The sequence below is a fragment of the Columba livia genome, chromosome 1, assembly GCF_036013475.1.
Source record: "Columba livia isolate bColLiv1 breed racing homer chromosome 1, bColLiv1.pat.W.v2, whole genome shotgun sequence".
NCBI classification, from domain to species: Eukaryota; Metazoa; Chordata; class Aves; order Columbiformes; family Columbidae; genus Columba; species Columba livia.
In genome coordinates this window covers 98881385-98896156 of record NC_088602.1, presented here as the reverse complement: position 1 = coordinate 98896156, position 14772 = coordinate 98881385, and the positions used below count along the sequence as shown (strand labels likewise).

The following is a 14772-nucleotide window of genomic DNA, read 5'->3' as shown; positions in this document are numbered from 1 at the left end:
CCACTGGCCTGACCAGAAGTCATGTGTGGGAAGCCCCATTGTACCTCTCTTCTCTCCCACCAGAATTTTCCTTTTCCATAGCTGTGCTTCCAGGTATCCTCATGAATCAGCAAGTAATTCAATACAGTAAAAAAGCAGTGAGCTTGAAAATATTGCATTAAACCCCTCAGCTCAGAATCAATACCTGATAGTGCCTGCTGGGAAGAGGGAGAACTTGATCCACTCCATCTCCCACAGCAGAATGCCAGTCATCTGGGGGGCTTAACAGACTTTCTCATGCCTTATGGAAAAGGTTCAAGAAGCAAAATTTACACTATGGGTTTTTATAAATCCTTTTGCCACTAATGGTACTACTATTATACAAGTCTTTTGAGGTAGCATGTGAAGGCTGTGACTAATTTGCCTTTGTCCATGGTTAAGCAACACAAACTGCTTCCCTGAACTCAGAATAATAGACTGAAATATTCCCATTTCCTGTAGATGAGTGAAAATAAACAGATCTGATCTCAGCTGAAAGAATGTAAGTAGAACAGGCCCTCGTTTGTAGGAGAAAATAAACTCTGCTGATCCTTCAGATCAGGGAGTATAAACAGCATTCTTTTTCTCCCAGGCAGTGTATAATGTAAGTGCATGGTTTGAACATCTTCAAAATAAACAGCTAATCACCCTTTCCGGCCTAATTAGGTTATGTTCTGGCCCCTGGCTCTAGGCCTCATGCAAACTATTTTCTCCAAAGAGGTATTGAGGGAAGCTCTGCTCCTCTGCAAAAAAGAGAGCCTCTCCAACTTTGTGTTAGTCATTTGCTCCCTGAGGAAATCCAGCTGGGGGATCTTCCTTGTAAACCTGGCAGTTTCAAGGTGAAAGTATTCTCATGGCTTCCCACCAGGAACAAATGTAACCCTTCCTTCTTCACTCTGCTCATTGTGATGGATTCAATGGGAAGATCTTTCCCTTCCCTTCCCTTCCCTTCCCTTCCCTTCCCTTCCCTTCCCTTCCCTTCCCTTCCCTTCCCTTCCCTTCCCTTCCCTTCCCTTCCCTTCCCTTCCCTTCCCTTCCCTTCCCTTCCCTTCCCTTCCCTTCCCTTCCCTTCCCTTCCCTTCCCTTCCCTTCCCTTCCCTTCCCTTCCCTTCCCTTCCCTTCCCTTCCCTCCCCTCCCCTCCCCTCCCCTCCCCTCCCCTCCCCTCCCCTCCCCTCCCCTCCCCTCCCCCCCCCCTCAACTCCATTATTTTTTTATTTTCTTCCCCTGATCTGGGCTGCTGGAGGCACCTCAAGAACTTTTTTCTCTGGGATCTGCATGAGAAACTTGTTCCCAGTAAGGCTTGTTGTGTAACAGCAAATCTTAACATGCTAGGTTTTTCATATGGAAGTTTATTCACTCTTTTGCATAAAGGTGATTTATTATTCTCAGTGTCTGCTGCAAATGTTAACTATTTAATTGATAAGGATTGTATAAGGCCACTGTTATTACTACGGTATTGCAGACAGGGGACTGGAACACAGATGTATAACTTGCTCAAGCCAACACCTTGCAAGGAAAGACCTGGGAGTGCAGAGGTTGCTGACCGAAGCCCATGGGCTGGACCCTGCACCACTGGGTCCTTTATTGGGCTTGCAGCTGCTCCACTGTGATTATTAGCAAACAGGATTAACACAGAGAAATCAGTGGCAAAGGCCAACTGGAATTTTAGGCTCTGGTTTATCAAGGCTTTCTGGGCTGAAGCATGGGTTCTGTAAGAGGATAAATAGCTGACCAGGTTCCGAGCATTTGCTATTTCTAGATTTCTCTTAAAGTGTGCTTAGATCTCTGAATAGGTTCCCATTTCTCGTGTCTCTTTTAAAATAGTTGTTCTTCTATATCAAAACCAGAATGTTCTAACTTTATTCCCCCTTTCAAAGTCTCTTTTCTTTTTAAGAATGGCTAAAGGCCGTAAGCCGAATGGTTAACGGCTTTAAAGAGTCTGAGGACTCTTTAAACTTCAAGTCCCTGAGGTGCTAATTTCCTTTCTCCTTTCTGACCAAGGCTTGCAGTGTAGCTGAGGCAGAGTTGCTGAGAACACCAGTGGGGCCATCTTTCCCAAGAGGTTGTCTGTAGGCAAGTACCAGCCTGGTCATGGCCAGTTCAGTTTCTTCTTGGCCTCTACACTTCTACGTCCATTGGCTGCAGGGAATAGTTACTGCATTCAGTGCTGGGTCTAAAGACACAAACCATGTTTTAGTGCCCTTTCCACAAATCGAGGTGTGTTTGGCCATCCTGTTGCCACAAACTCCAGAGCCAAGCCTCTGCTCTTTCAAGCCTCTCAGATGTTCGTCCACTCACGCTTTTTCTCACTTGTGACTGCCCTTTAGTTACACAAGCCAGGAAGATAAGAAAAGCTGAGCAATGGCATTTCTGAGCCACAGGCATTTAATTCTCTCGGACGTCCTTAAAAGTAAATGTTTATCTCTGCTGCCTCATTTGGTTGCACATCTCTGTAAGCACCATATTTGTTAGGCTGGGGGCCAAGGTGAGACACTGCAACTGTCCTGGCTGCTGCCCCCAAGCACACAAACGCAAGTCCCTGCGTCCTCTCAAAATGCATGTCCCTGCTCTTGCCAAGCAGCCGCAGCTCCAGCCTCAGCTGGGGATGGCTGCAGAAAATTGTATAAGTCTTGGGCAGCAGTGGAAAGGGGGCTGAAGCCATTTGCCTTGTGCTAACCCCATGGTGAGGGCTCCTGGGGGGAGAGGGAGCACGTGCTCAGGGCTGGATGGGAGGCGTAAGGAGACATGGAGGCAACAGCACGGAACGTGTTCACAGTTTAATAGATGTATTTCACACTGTCACAGCATCTTTGCGAGAGCTTGGTTCCTGGTTTAGGTATCTGAACAAGTGACAGACTGCATGGAAGGGCTGTGACAGAGAGGTGTCTCCCCCCGAGCCATACTCTCAAAAATCTTGATGATGGATGCGAATCACTTAGAGCCAAATTAAGAAAAGTATATTTAGGCACCTAGAGAAGTAAAGAGGCACTTAATAGGATTTTCAGAAGTGCATAAGCAGATTAGGCATCCAGCTCCTATTGAAATCAATGCTGACAGAGCATTTTAAAAAAATCTTGAGGTATCTCAGTGCTGTTAGAGCCTGGGCACATTTGCAGGGAGCGGGTTTAAAGCCACGTTTTGTTCAAGATAAGTCTTACAAGTGACAGAGCTCCCTGGTTGTACCAAGTCTTCAAAACCTTAGAAGCAAGTTCTTAAGCTCCTGCAAAAGCTGAATTATGCTGGCCTGTGTGAATAAAAGAGCAAGCCCTGGAGGGAGAGGTAATGAGCTCTTTGTGCCTGTCTGTGTGGGAGAAGGAGCAGGACTCTGCAGAGACAGAGGCAGAAAGTAACACAAAACCAAGACAGAGCAATCACTGGATCTTCACTCGAAAAAAGGCCTTGCCACAGCTTTTTTCAGTTGCAGAGCTGGCTGAGAGGGGTTAGGTGAAGAAACCGCTGGTTGTTTGATTATGACAGGGAAGCAGCACTTTTGCAGTCCTTGTAAATAAGTGAGTTTGACCCAAATAAGCATCATCTTCTGTAGCCACTTTCTCCCCTGGGTAGAAAGAACTTGTCAGGACCTGGATTTAGCCTCACTTTGTGATTTATAGGTGGAATATAGTGCTATAAAGTCAGCTCCCTTCTTTCTCTGAGACACAGCTCCCAGTCTGTTGAACTGAAATCAGTCCTTATTTGCTTTATTGAGCAGTAGTGAGGATACATACATTAAGGACTGTGAGGCACTATGGTAACTGGGGCCAATTAGCTGCTACTCGAGGGCAGTAGCCCCCAGATGTTGGGTATCAGACAACTGTTGATCTACAGAATTGCTAACAGATCACTCATTATCCTCCTCCTGAGACTTTTAATTGGGGAATTAACACAATATTTTCAGCGAGTGTCTTCAGAACATTTATCTTCTATGGCATGTCAGTCCCTCGGGGAGCACTATTTGGGAAGAAACTGCTGCTCGAGGTGGCAAAGAGGAGTTATCTGAAATCCCTGTTGATACAAGAGGCTGGTGCAGACAGTAGGCAAAGATACGCATATCATAACTGCTCTCCCAAACACATGCATAACATTGAATGAATGAAGCAATCTCATGTATCTTATGGGTTGCTGATGCCAGCCTTGTACCCGTGGTTTCTAAGGTGAACTTGGCTATAAACCTCTACTATGAAGGAGACTGAAGGAAATGACATGCTGGAGAACTCAGAATGTTTATTAATGTGAAATTGCCAGGAGAATCAGGCAAGAGAAGGAGCTGCTTTATGGGCCAGCAGACAGCATTCAGCTAGGAAAGTCCCAGCTTATTAGCTAGACAAGAAACATGGAGATAGGGAAGAAGACTTCTCTGTGTTACAACTGACCTGAACAACACTATTGAAAATCAGTAGGAACAAGTTTCTAGATGCTGCCAGGGGAAATTAATTTCTCAGGGCTTCTGACCTTTTTGCCTTTTAACACCTTTCCTGTAGAAGTCAGACCCTTCCTACCTGACTCTGGTGGTGAAATATCTGATGCATTGTATTTCTTTGCCTACCCAGAGCAAAAGCAAAAAGGAACCTTGATAGGTAATGCATGCCTATATTTACTTATAATATTTTCTCTGGGTTCTAAGTGCTGAATTATTAGTGTCACACTAACAAAGTTCATTTCAGATCATGGAACAGTCTATTTCTCATTTAAGGAGAAGTGAATTTGGCAATTTGCCATCTGGCTAACAGGAAATTAATCAGACAATACCTAGGGACCAACACCACTATATTGCTTTTAATCTCTTGACCAGTAAGGAAAACAGGAAGAAATCCATTTCCCTCCTTTCTTTGCTCAATGGGATAACCAGCTGGTATAGAGTAGTTGCAGCTCAGCTCAATTTGGGAGTAAATATTTGGGTTTTAATTAGGTAAATGAGAGAGCAGCTCTGTTCTCTTCTCAGCTGCCATGTAGTTGGGTGCTGTTCGTAGTCCCAGTGGTGCTCCTGCAGGTTTTTGTCTCCCAGAGTCATGTATTAATAGCAGAATGTCACCTTGCATTGGAAAAACGTAGAGCTTTGCTCAGATGTGCCTTGAGAGGAAATGTTGTTTGACTGTGCCAGATCATCATGTAAAGTGATGACTGTAGCCAGTGTTCAGGACCAGATTTGCAGCCCATGCACTCTCTGAGTAAGTACAGCCTCAAGGAGGAGAGGAGGGGACTTCCAGAGCAGTGGGGTACCCACTGAGCAGAGATGACCCTGTGGCTGGGGGCTTGGTAGTGCCATGAGAAAGGTCTGGTTTATTTGTCCCCAGATATGAAAACATGAAGTAGAGCAAGGCATGTGCTATATTTCTATGTCCTTGCAGAACTACCCTTTAAGGACGGTGGAGATGTCCTCCTTGAGCCTGCAGCCCATCCTACAGCAGTTGTGAGGGATGGAGAAGGTGCAGTCTGACCCTAACTCTGTTGCTGGCTAAGGACTCCAGGTCCACCCGGGGAGGGAGATGGCTGCCCAGATTTTGTTGTGATTTGCTCCCATCCTCTGATGTGTGGCTGTCCTGTGGAAAACTTTGGGGATTCTTTTGTGGGGTTTAGGCCTGAGCTGGTCTTGCCTTGTTTCTGTGTGCTCAGATGAAGAACAGAAATTAATTACCTGGACCATTAAGGCAGATTCTGTATTTTTTACACAGGTCCTTCTGATCAGTGGCAGAAGACTGAATAATAAAAGCACTTTATTATCCCAGGGCACCGACACAGAGACAAGTGGCTCAGTTCTTCTGCCTCTCTGAGGCTCCTGTTGGGGAGAATCCATCCCATGGATGCCCCTGGCAGGATCATTTGTTTCCTGCACAGACATTGCTGACAAAATCAGTGCTGTTGACTTACTGCAGAAAATGGTATCAGGGGTCCAGAGCAAACTAGTCCTACTGCAGTCCTGAAAAAGAGCAAGTGATCTGAAAAGACATCATTAAACTTCCTTTCTACCAGGTAAATGAGGAAGCTTCTACCTGGAGAAAAAAGGAAAAGTGCTCTTTTTTGTTAGCTTTCTCTAAAGAGAAAGATCATCTTTGAGGTTATTTTCTGGCATGTGCCTCCTGTTAGGCCTCAGCCAGCTGAACTGTTTTCAAAAGCACTGGAATGTAGTTTCAGCAATTATCGGTCAATGGAAACAGAGGCAGTGAGGGTATTCTGCCATACGGAAGTCCTGGGTGAAAACCCATACTTTGTGGCTAAGATGTCAGAGAAAACAGATTTAACAAATTAATGTGAATCTAGGGAGCTGAACTCCTTGAATGTGACTCTGCCCTGAACGATGGAAAATCGTAGCTGTTGCTGGATGGGGGACGGCACTTTTCAACTCCAATTTCGGACACTTGACTCAAACTCATCTGATGAACCTTTTGCCCTCCTGACGGAAAATATTTAATTTCTCACCATTTAAGAAATGTATTGCTTAGAAGGCATAATTACTAAATTAGAGATGCAGCTTTTGGTGTAAGCCAGCATAATCCTTTTACCACAGAAACATTCCATTATACAGTATTTCGACCACTGTGTGTGTGAAATTGCTGTCTAAAATGTGTTACCTAAAATTGATACTTGCTTGTTTCAGGACAAATCTGTTAAAAAAGTCTAAAAGCAAATTATGCAAAATAAAGCAACTTACTCTTTATTGTCCTGGGTGGGAAACATTTGAGTTCTGCCTAGTTTCAAAGCAGTTTCGAAGGAATTGAAATGGTTTAGTGTCATACTACAATGGTGTCATTTTTATAGGCTAGTTAAATTATTTTCATGAGACAATTAAATGCCTTACCCTGTCAGTGCTATATTTGCAAAGGAATGAGTAGTGTGCTCACTTTGTACTGAGATCATGGAAGCACACTGCTCTGAATGAACTGAGTTTGGTCCAGGCCAATACACTATAATGACTGATGATTTGGTAACAGTTCACCAGCATGCACCAAAGGTTGATATCTCTGTTGTGACAATGGATAGCCATTGAAGATCTCAGTAGCGAAGCCACAAAAAAGTATTTTTGGAAGTGTTCTGCTTTTCCCAAGCTCTCGCTGAGATTGGGAGGGGGGCCCAAAACTAAGGGTGAAGACTGGTAAGTGTTTATGGAGCTGGAGGTACCTCCTCTCTTCAAAGTCTGCTCTCAAATCTGCTGAGGAGTTTCCCGTTGCCTTTCAGTCTTTGGACCCATCTGTATATGAAAGAATTACTGTATTCCTGCCTCTTTTATGAAGTTCATTGAAAAGTCTGTGTGAAGGAACTTGGAGTAATTCTGCTGGTACTTGTGGGTATACTTTTCTGGAAAGAGAAGTTTCTGTTATATGTTGTCTTCTAAGAACAAAAATCCCTGAAAGGTTCTGGTCCTCCATGTGATGTAATTTGCTTGTACAATAATTCTCTTCTTCTGAATGAAGCCAGAAAAGAGTTTCCTGTTATATTGCACAGAAATTAGGTGATGTGCGGATGAATATGTCAAATAATGGTGTTCTAGTGTATAGCAATGAAGTCAACACTAATAAAAGTTTGCTGTCTCCCTAAAGTGGTCTTGTGCATTATAGTGTCAAATGCTCCAGGTCTTATAATGCAAGAAGACAGGATGTTTCCAAGGCAATGAGATGAGGCTAATCAAAATGTCAGATAACACAAGTTTAGATTGTTTGAAACAGATCTTTATGTAAGATAGTAAGAGGTTCATTAGAGGGCCACAAACTTAACTTTTTCATAAAAAGTAATCTTAATAATTTTTTACATCAATTCTTACCCCTGCTGCCTACAAATTTGGATTGATATATCAAAATACATCTTACCTTTAACGTTCCTGTCAAACCTGAGCTGTGATGCATGGAGTTATTCCCTACTTGGAGGGATGCTTCTGTGAAACAGCTAATAAAAATGTGTCACAGACGGTGACTGATGTCTGTTCTCCAAGGGTGTGTTAGCGTGGGACAAACACAGCATACATATCCTCTTCTTGACACTGAAAAATGAGAAATACCTTGTAAAACCCACAAAAGTATGCTCTAATGGTCTTGCAGCAACCTTCTCATTGTCTTTCTCCCTCCTCACACACCTTTCTCACCTCTTGACTCTTTCCCTTCCTGCCCTTGTAGGCTCTGAGCCTACAATTCATCTTGCAACGGGGTCCTTGCTGCCTTTGAGCATGCCCTACACTTTTGCACAGGACATTGACAGGGTCTGGTTCTCCTTTGTGGAAGATCTCAGGCTGCTTTTTGCCAGCTTGGACCATGAGGGGACAAAGAAAGAGCTTGTCCTGGTAAAATAAGATATCGTTAAAAAATTGAAACAAAACTCAGCAATGAATAAAAATCTCAATTCCAGCAACCTGGTAATTTGTCAGTGCCAGGCGTCAGCCCACTATTAGTCTTTTTCTGGATAGAGATGACAGAGCTCTGTTGACAAGCTGTAGGACTTATTTTGGGAGCTGGCACCTGGCTCCCTGGCACATCCCCTTGATGGCTGTGTCACGCTCCTTGGAGCTGCTTTTGGCTCTGTGGAGGTTGCAGCCGGAGCGGGCTGCCCGGCACTCCCAGCCTGCCTACTGGGGAACCGCTCTATTTATTTTCATTTTATTTATTTACATTTCCATGCACCACTGCGCGCAGGCCTAAGGCTGAGCAGAGCCTGCCATAGCAGCAGGAGGGACATCCCACTGCTCATACATGTGGAGCATGAGAGAGAGGTTTCCTCTACCTCAGCCTTCCTCTCCTCCCATGACCCTCTGTCCCCCTGCTCCTGAGCCTCTACCTCTTGTCCTTGCTTGGTGTCATGGATCAGTGGCACTGGACCACCAGATGCATCTCCAGGGTGCAAGTCCACCCCATCCTTTCCCATGAAAGGCCACGGCATCTGATCTGGAGCTTTCCTGCTTCCACTGCAAGAAAATCTTTAGCATTTTAATATACTTTCACATTTTTAGAAATAATTTATGTATGGACATAGACAGTGCTTAGTAATCGTTTCTCAGATGAATGCGGAATTTTTCTAAAATTAAACTATCATTCTTTTCTCTTCACACTTGGCTGTCATATCTTTCTTAATGCAAATCAGTCATTGACTAGAGACACCTACTGTACAAAGCTATTTTAGCTGTCTGATCGGTTATAAATTGATTTTAAAAGTGAAGACGGTTTTGGGGAGATAAGCTGGAATTGGTAGGGAATTGAAAAAAATAATTCAAAGGGGAAGTTTTGTATTTGCATGTAAGTGACTATTTGCCTCTGTCTCAGAGCAAAGACTGTAATCCAGGGGTCTTTCCTCTCTTTTCTCCTGCTTTAACTCTTAGACCATGATTCCCCCACCTTCCCTGGCCATGTATGATGCAGATCCCCCGCGGACCAGGAGCAGGTACCCCAGGGCAGAGCCCAAGGAAAAAACATTTCCACTTTCAGGCTCCATTTGATAGCAGGTGAAAGGGGGAGATTATCTCTGAAGGAGCCTGACTACTCTCCTGCTCTGAAGCAAGTCCCTTCTTAATGCAGGAATGAAAAGGAATCCATTATGGTTAGTTTCAGAGAAACCTCTCTCCACTGCAGTATTTCTGCCCGCTATGCTTCAAGTGCTCTTCAGAGGGAATATTCACATTCTCTGGGTAAAGAAAATGGCTTTGCTAACACAGCGGTAGTCTGCACAAAGCAAGACTGATGCGGAGAATATTCACTGGGTACAACTTGGGAAGATGGAAAAATGTGAACTGTTTTCTGTTTTTCTTTTTTCTGCTCTTTATTCTTCAGAGCCAGTTCTGATATTGTCTTCTGGGACTTGAACAAGAAGCTTAATTTTTAAGGCATGTCTGATTTCTCTCTTTGGATTTTTTTTTCCTGTTGCTTGCACTGCTGGTTCTTAGCATGTAATTAAATGTATACAAGCAGTGGCTGACATTTTCAATGAGTTCAGTTTGAGTGAATATGTTTACAAACTTTATTGTTTGCATACTGTGCCTATAGGAACAGTAGTTATCCTGATGTGAGTACTGTGAGAGTTAATTCTGAAGCCACACAGATAAATAAGTATGGAAATCAGGCTCTACCTACGAGTACTTCTGTGCTTTGCTGATTTGTTGAACCATTTCTTTTTCCCTAACGAATTACTGTTAAGCAACACTATTCAGATTTTTGTCAAAAATTCTGAGTAGTGTTAATTGAATATATTTGAATAAACAAATGCATGTAACAGTTGCAACATGCTTGTAGATATTCCGAGAGCAGAAAAAGAACCTAATAAATCAAATCAATTAGAAATCTCATGTTCCTTGCACAGCCCTGTTGTCCCTGAATGCTCATAATTGGGAGTTCAAAGCTGAACATCCTTTGTTACTTTCACAAAGTTTAAAGAGGTGTTTTTTTAACGTGTAGATTTGCAGTTTCTCAGATGTGTTCAGGATTTTCTGATGTGCTCCATTTAATACAAAATTCAGGGCAGCTACAATCCTCCTCTACGCTTCAGTTAGAAACAGAGTCCTGCGATCGGATTGCAGTTTTGGAGGGAGACCAATTGTTAAAGAAAGTGACTCTTCCTTCCCCTTTTCCTTTCACCTATTAAAAGATACCCCTGGCTTGGCTTTTAATGAAGCTTCCTGGAAGGCCTATGCTGCAGCCTGTATTGGTGGGGAGGTGTGATGCCTTTGGCAACGCTGAGTGGCACAGCCTGGAGCCACCCTGTCCTACCGCACTGTAAAGGGAAAGCACTTCCCTGATCCTTCTGACAGCTCTGTACATCAGCTGTGCTCGGAGCCTTACACCATCTGTTTGCATCTTCGCTGTAACCTCTGAAAGTCTGTTTTATTAAGAATTCGGCACCAGAGCCTGGGCTACAAGTGATTGCAAATGCGTGACTTGGGGATAATTGTGCAGGAGCAGCTGGAGGAAGGCAGCCTAAGGGGCTGTCTCCCCTCTGTCCCGTTTTGCAGCAAAAACCAGTGGGGTGAGGAGGGCTGGCTCTTCTTGTTCCCCTGAATCAGTAGACGGGTGTACTGTTTGCAGCTGGGGAGAGAAGCACATCTCTAGGTGCACAGCTGTGCACCATCCTGTGAAGCAGGAGCCAAACCACTGCTGCACCTTGCACCCTCAGGACACAGCACAGTCCGCCTGAAAGTTGGTCATGCCACTTCCAGACTTCCCATCACACTGTTTGACAGGGCAGGTTGTGACTGTCTCAGGGGTACCCTGTGGGCACAGGGTGCCTCTAGGCAGCACGAACTACTGCAAAGTGCTTAGGCTCCTCTGTGTGTCTTCTATGTCAGGGCTGCCCTTGTGTGGCCACCTCTGCTTCAGGTTCTTCCTCCTTCACCTGCCTTGAGAGAACAAGGTTTGCGTAGGCTGAGAATGTGCTCCTTGTGACCTGGGACCGTGACAACCTCATGCATGGAGGTCTGTCAAGTCACCTGCCTGCAGCCTCCTCTGCCTGGCTCAGCTGGGTGAGGTGCTCTAGCCTGATGGGTGGGAATAGGTGGATGTGAGTGCTTTTCAGGTCACACATTGCATTGTCCTGCGCTCTGCCCAGCTTCTTTGCCATGGATTTCTTCTTTGTTGCTGACTTGGAGACCAGGATGTGCATGTACCTGCAAAGATGTGTCTGCAACTCCAGTCCAGTTGCTGGCAGTCTGGCCCTCTGCTACACATATATACACACATGCATATACACTTTGGTCTCTCTTGGAGCCTGTGCAGACCTGTGGTCATTCCTGTGTCTGACTCTTGGACTCCTGGTCTCTCTTTCTGATATCCAGCCCCTGACCTATGGTTTCCCTGATAACTGGCTCCCAGACCTGTATCCTACTTGTCGGCAGGTCTGGCTTGAAATTTTCTAGTGAATTAAACACCTGCGCACTCACACAGGACTGGGACAGGCACAAGGGCGCTCCGACCCACGGCCTGACTCCAGCTGCTGCACACACACCCTCATACACACACATTTGCACAGAATAAGAGTCTCTCACCCAGGAAAGTAGTTAGAAATGCGGTTTAACTAGAAGACTGTGGTGAACAGGCACGGTGTGTGACCAAACAAGCATACTGACCAGCAGCCTGTACACATGCAACCAGCTTTTTTTATCCACTGATCTCTGTATATTTCTACACTTTTTCTTTGTAAGTCACCTTCACTGTACTGTTCTTGCCTCTGATCTTTACCCTCGATATCTCATAAGTCCCACACGTTCTCATTAATCACTTTAAAACATCCTGCAGTAAGTTTTACGCCATTCCCCAAATGCTCATCCCATAATGAGTCCTGTATGCCTACAGGCAGTAACCCTGCTCAGTCTGCAAGGTTGTCCACTGAGAGCACCTCCGGCAGACTCCTTTGACAACCAGACTAGGGCTGGGCTGTCCTCTGCTGAGATACCTGGGAGTAGCCAGGTCTGGGTGCTACTGGGCTTCCTCTGCTTGTGCTGTTCTCTGCCCATCTGCAGGCCTCTGTGTTTATGGTGATAAACTAACAGATCCCACCACTGTAAATCTGGGTGGCTCTAAGAAGAGTAATCCCTGAGTTTATACCATTAAGTGTCAGCAGATCCACAGTTGGATCTTCAGAAGTTGCGTGACTTCTGCATCTTCTGTGCTCCTTTGATAGACTTCTTCAGTCAATAGAGTTTATACAGTCACATGTGGAAAAAATAATCTCCTAAAACAGATTCACTGCTATTTTTTATGAAGTCACATTATGAAGCTAACAAGAAATGTGAGTGGGATTTAAATACTAAGCAGGCTGGGACATCATGTGTCTTATTCAGTAACTTGAGAGATGAAGGCAAATTTTTAGTCTTGGTAGACCACCTACCATCTATTTCTGAGTAAGATGTGCTGCTACTAAATGTTCTTCCTTCTGTGAGCAAGACATTAAGTGTGAACAACGTTACTAGCCTTCAGGAGGTAATCAGGAAAGATACCTGATATTGTATAAACGGAGTTGTTCTGTCACTATTTGTATGGCTATATCTAGAAAATCTAAGACTATATCCAGAAAACCTATAATTTATTGCCATAAGATGTACAGAGTGAACACTCACCATCAGAGCCTGCAGGGTTAGGGATGGGATGGGCCCTCCCACATCAGGAACCAGCAGAGCACATCAGGGATCTAGTGTGTGCAGTAGAGTGCCTGGTAAAGACACTAATTTGTTGTCATATCAATAGCAACCCAGCAGTACAATCCAGGTTCAATACCTCTGTCTTAAAAGATGCTTTGGGAAGGTACTGTTGTGCAGGGACATTAGGTACCAACTACTTTGGAACTATTGGAACTGCCCATGTAAATGTTTTTGATTAAACTCTTTATTCAAAGGCCATGTGCATTAATGCACAGCCTATATGGAAACATTCCTAGGATGGTGACTTTAAAACCACTTGCAATCTTCTGTTTACTATTAACAAATGTTTCCAGGAGATGTTTGTGTGGAATATGTGTAGAATTTGGCACCACACCTTGCAGCTCCATTCAGTGGCTGCTGAAGGGATGGCATAATACCTATGTTGTCAGGCTTGACACAGTTAAAGATGAAGCACTTTTTTAGATTAGTATGGAATTAATTCCTTTCTTGGCTACAGAATAGTCATATTTGATGTTGCCCACTTGGAAGAGATGCTTAAATGGATCGACAATGTTTTTGATAATATCTGCCAAGAGCATTTTGACTCAGTCCTTTACAATTAGTCATTTTTATAAATCATCCATAAGTTTAAAGCATAATGCAGACATCTAAAAGGTGTTGAAAATGAAAACCTAATAGTATTTTTTATTTCTTACATTCCTATAATAGATTTTATGTTGGAATTAATGTAGTTGTTCAGAAAAGCACACCAGATGTGGTGTTTAAATTCCTTCAGTGCCACGATTGTCTGGACTTTTTTTGTACAAGAAACTACTTCGCAAGATAGATCTACTAGTTAGCCAACCAGGTGCCAGAGCCATCTTAAAAATTACTGATACTTACCAGGAGCACTGAAGCTGGTGAGAAATACCATGGCACATTCATTATAAGCATACGTCTGTGGTCATAGATACTGGTTGGAAGACTCAGCCCCAGAGAAAGATTTAATGAGTCACTCCTCCTCCAATTCTTGGTCAAAGACTGGGAAAAAGTATTACAAAGATAAAGGATATGGCATCATTCTGTAGAGCACAGGCACACATCTCTACTCAAAGCTAACCAGCTACCACTTTGAGTCACTTGGCGTCTCAAACTTTGAAGTGAGGAGGCAGGTGCAAAAATTATTTTGCTTGTCCTCCGGGCCTTGAATGGTGGATAAAAACAGTCATAATCATTGCTGAAAATAGTGATCTGAAAATAGTTCAGCAAATCTATTTCTTGCCAGTGCAATGGAAAATTGAAATGTTGATCTGGGAAAGATTCACTTAGGATAATGAAGTATATCTTGGCTTGGTACTTGCATATATACAACCCACTGATTGTCTGGATGCCTTTTAGAGGTGCAATAATGTTGATGTCTTTGAAGACAGAGGAATTCTGGGCATTTACAAACCTATGCAAATGGCGAGCACTTAACAGAATTCTGCTGAGCCAGGGCAAACATGGGAGCTTTCATCACAGCTTTCAAAAACTAGGAATTCTTGAGTCATCTGTGTGCTCCTGAAATTGCAACAGCTGATATCAACAACTGCTGTTAGCAACTCTTCTGTGACAAATGGGGTGAAATAGGTTCTGCTTAACTTCTGTCATATGAAGAATATTTGTTTCAGCTTGCACTGAGAATGCTCTACCAAGAACAAGACTGGAAATAACC

At 43.9% G+C, this 14772-nt stretch overlaps 1 long non-coding RNA gene across 2 annotated transcripts in view; it reads left to right on the top strand.

Annotated features, from left to right (window-relative positions):
• LOC110358189 (uncharacterized) overlaps positions 1-11231 on the top strand; it is a 73980-nt gene extending 62749 nt beyond the window's left edge. For both annotated transcript variants that reach the window (XR_002412358.2, XR_002412359.2), the window contains exon 4: positions 5689-11231. This is a non-coding gene — a long non-coding RNA (uncharacterized LOC110358189). The remainder of the gene's footprint in view (positions 1-5688) is intronic.
• Positions 11232-14772: the final 3541 nt, after the last annotated feature.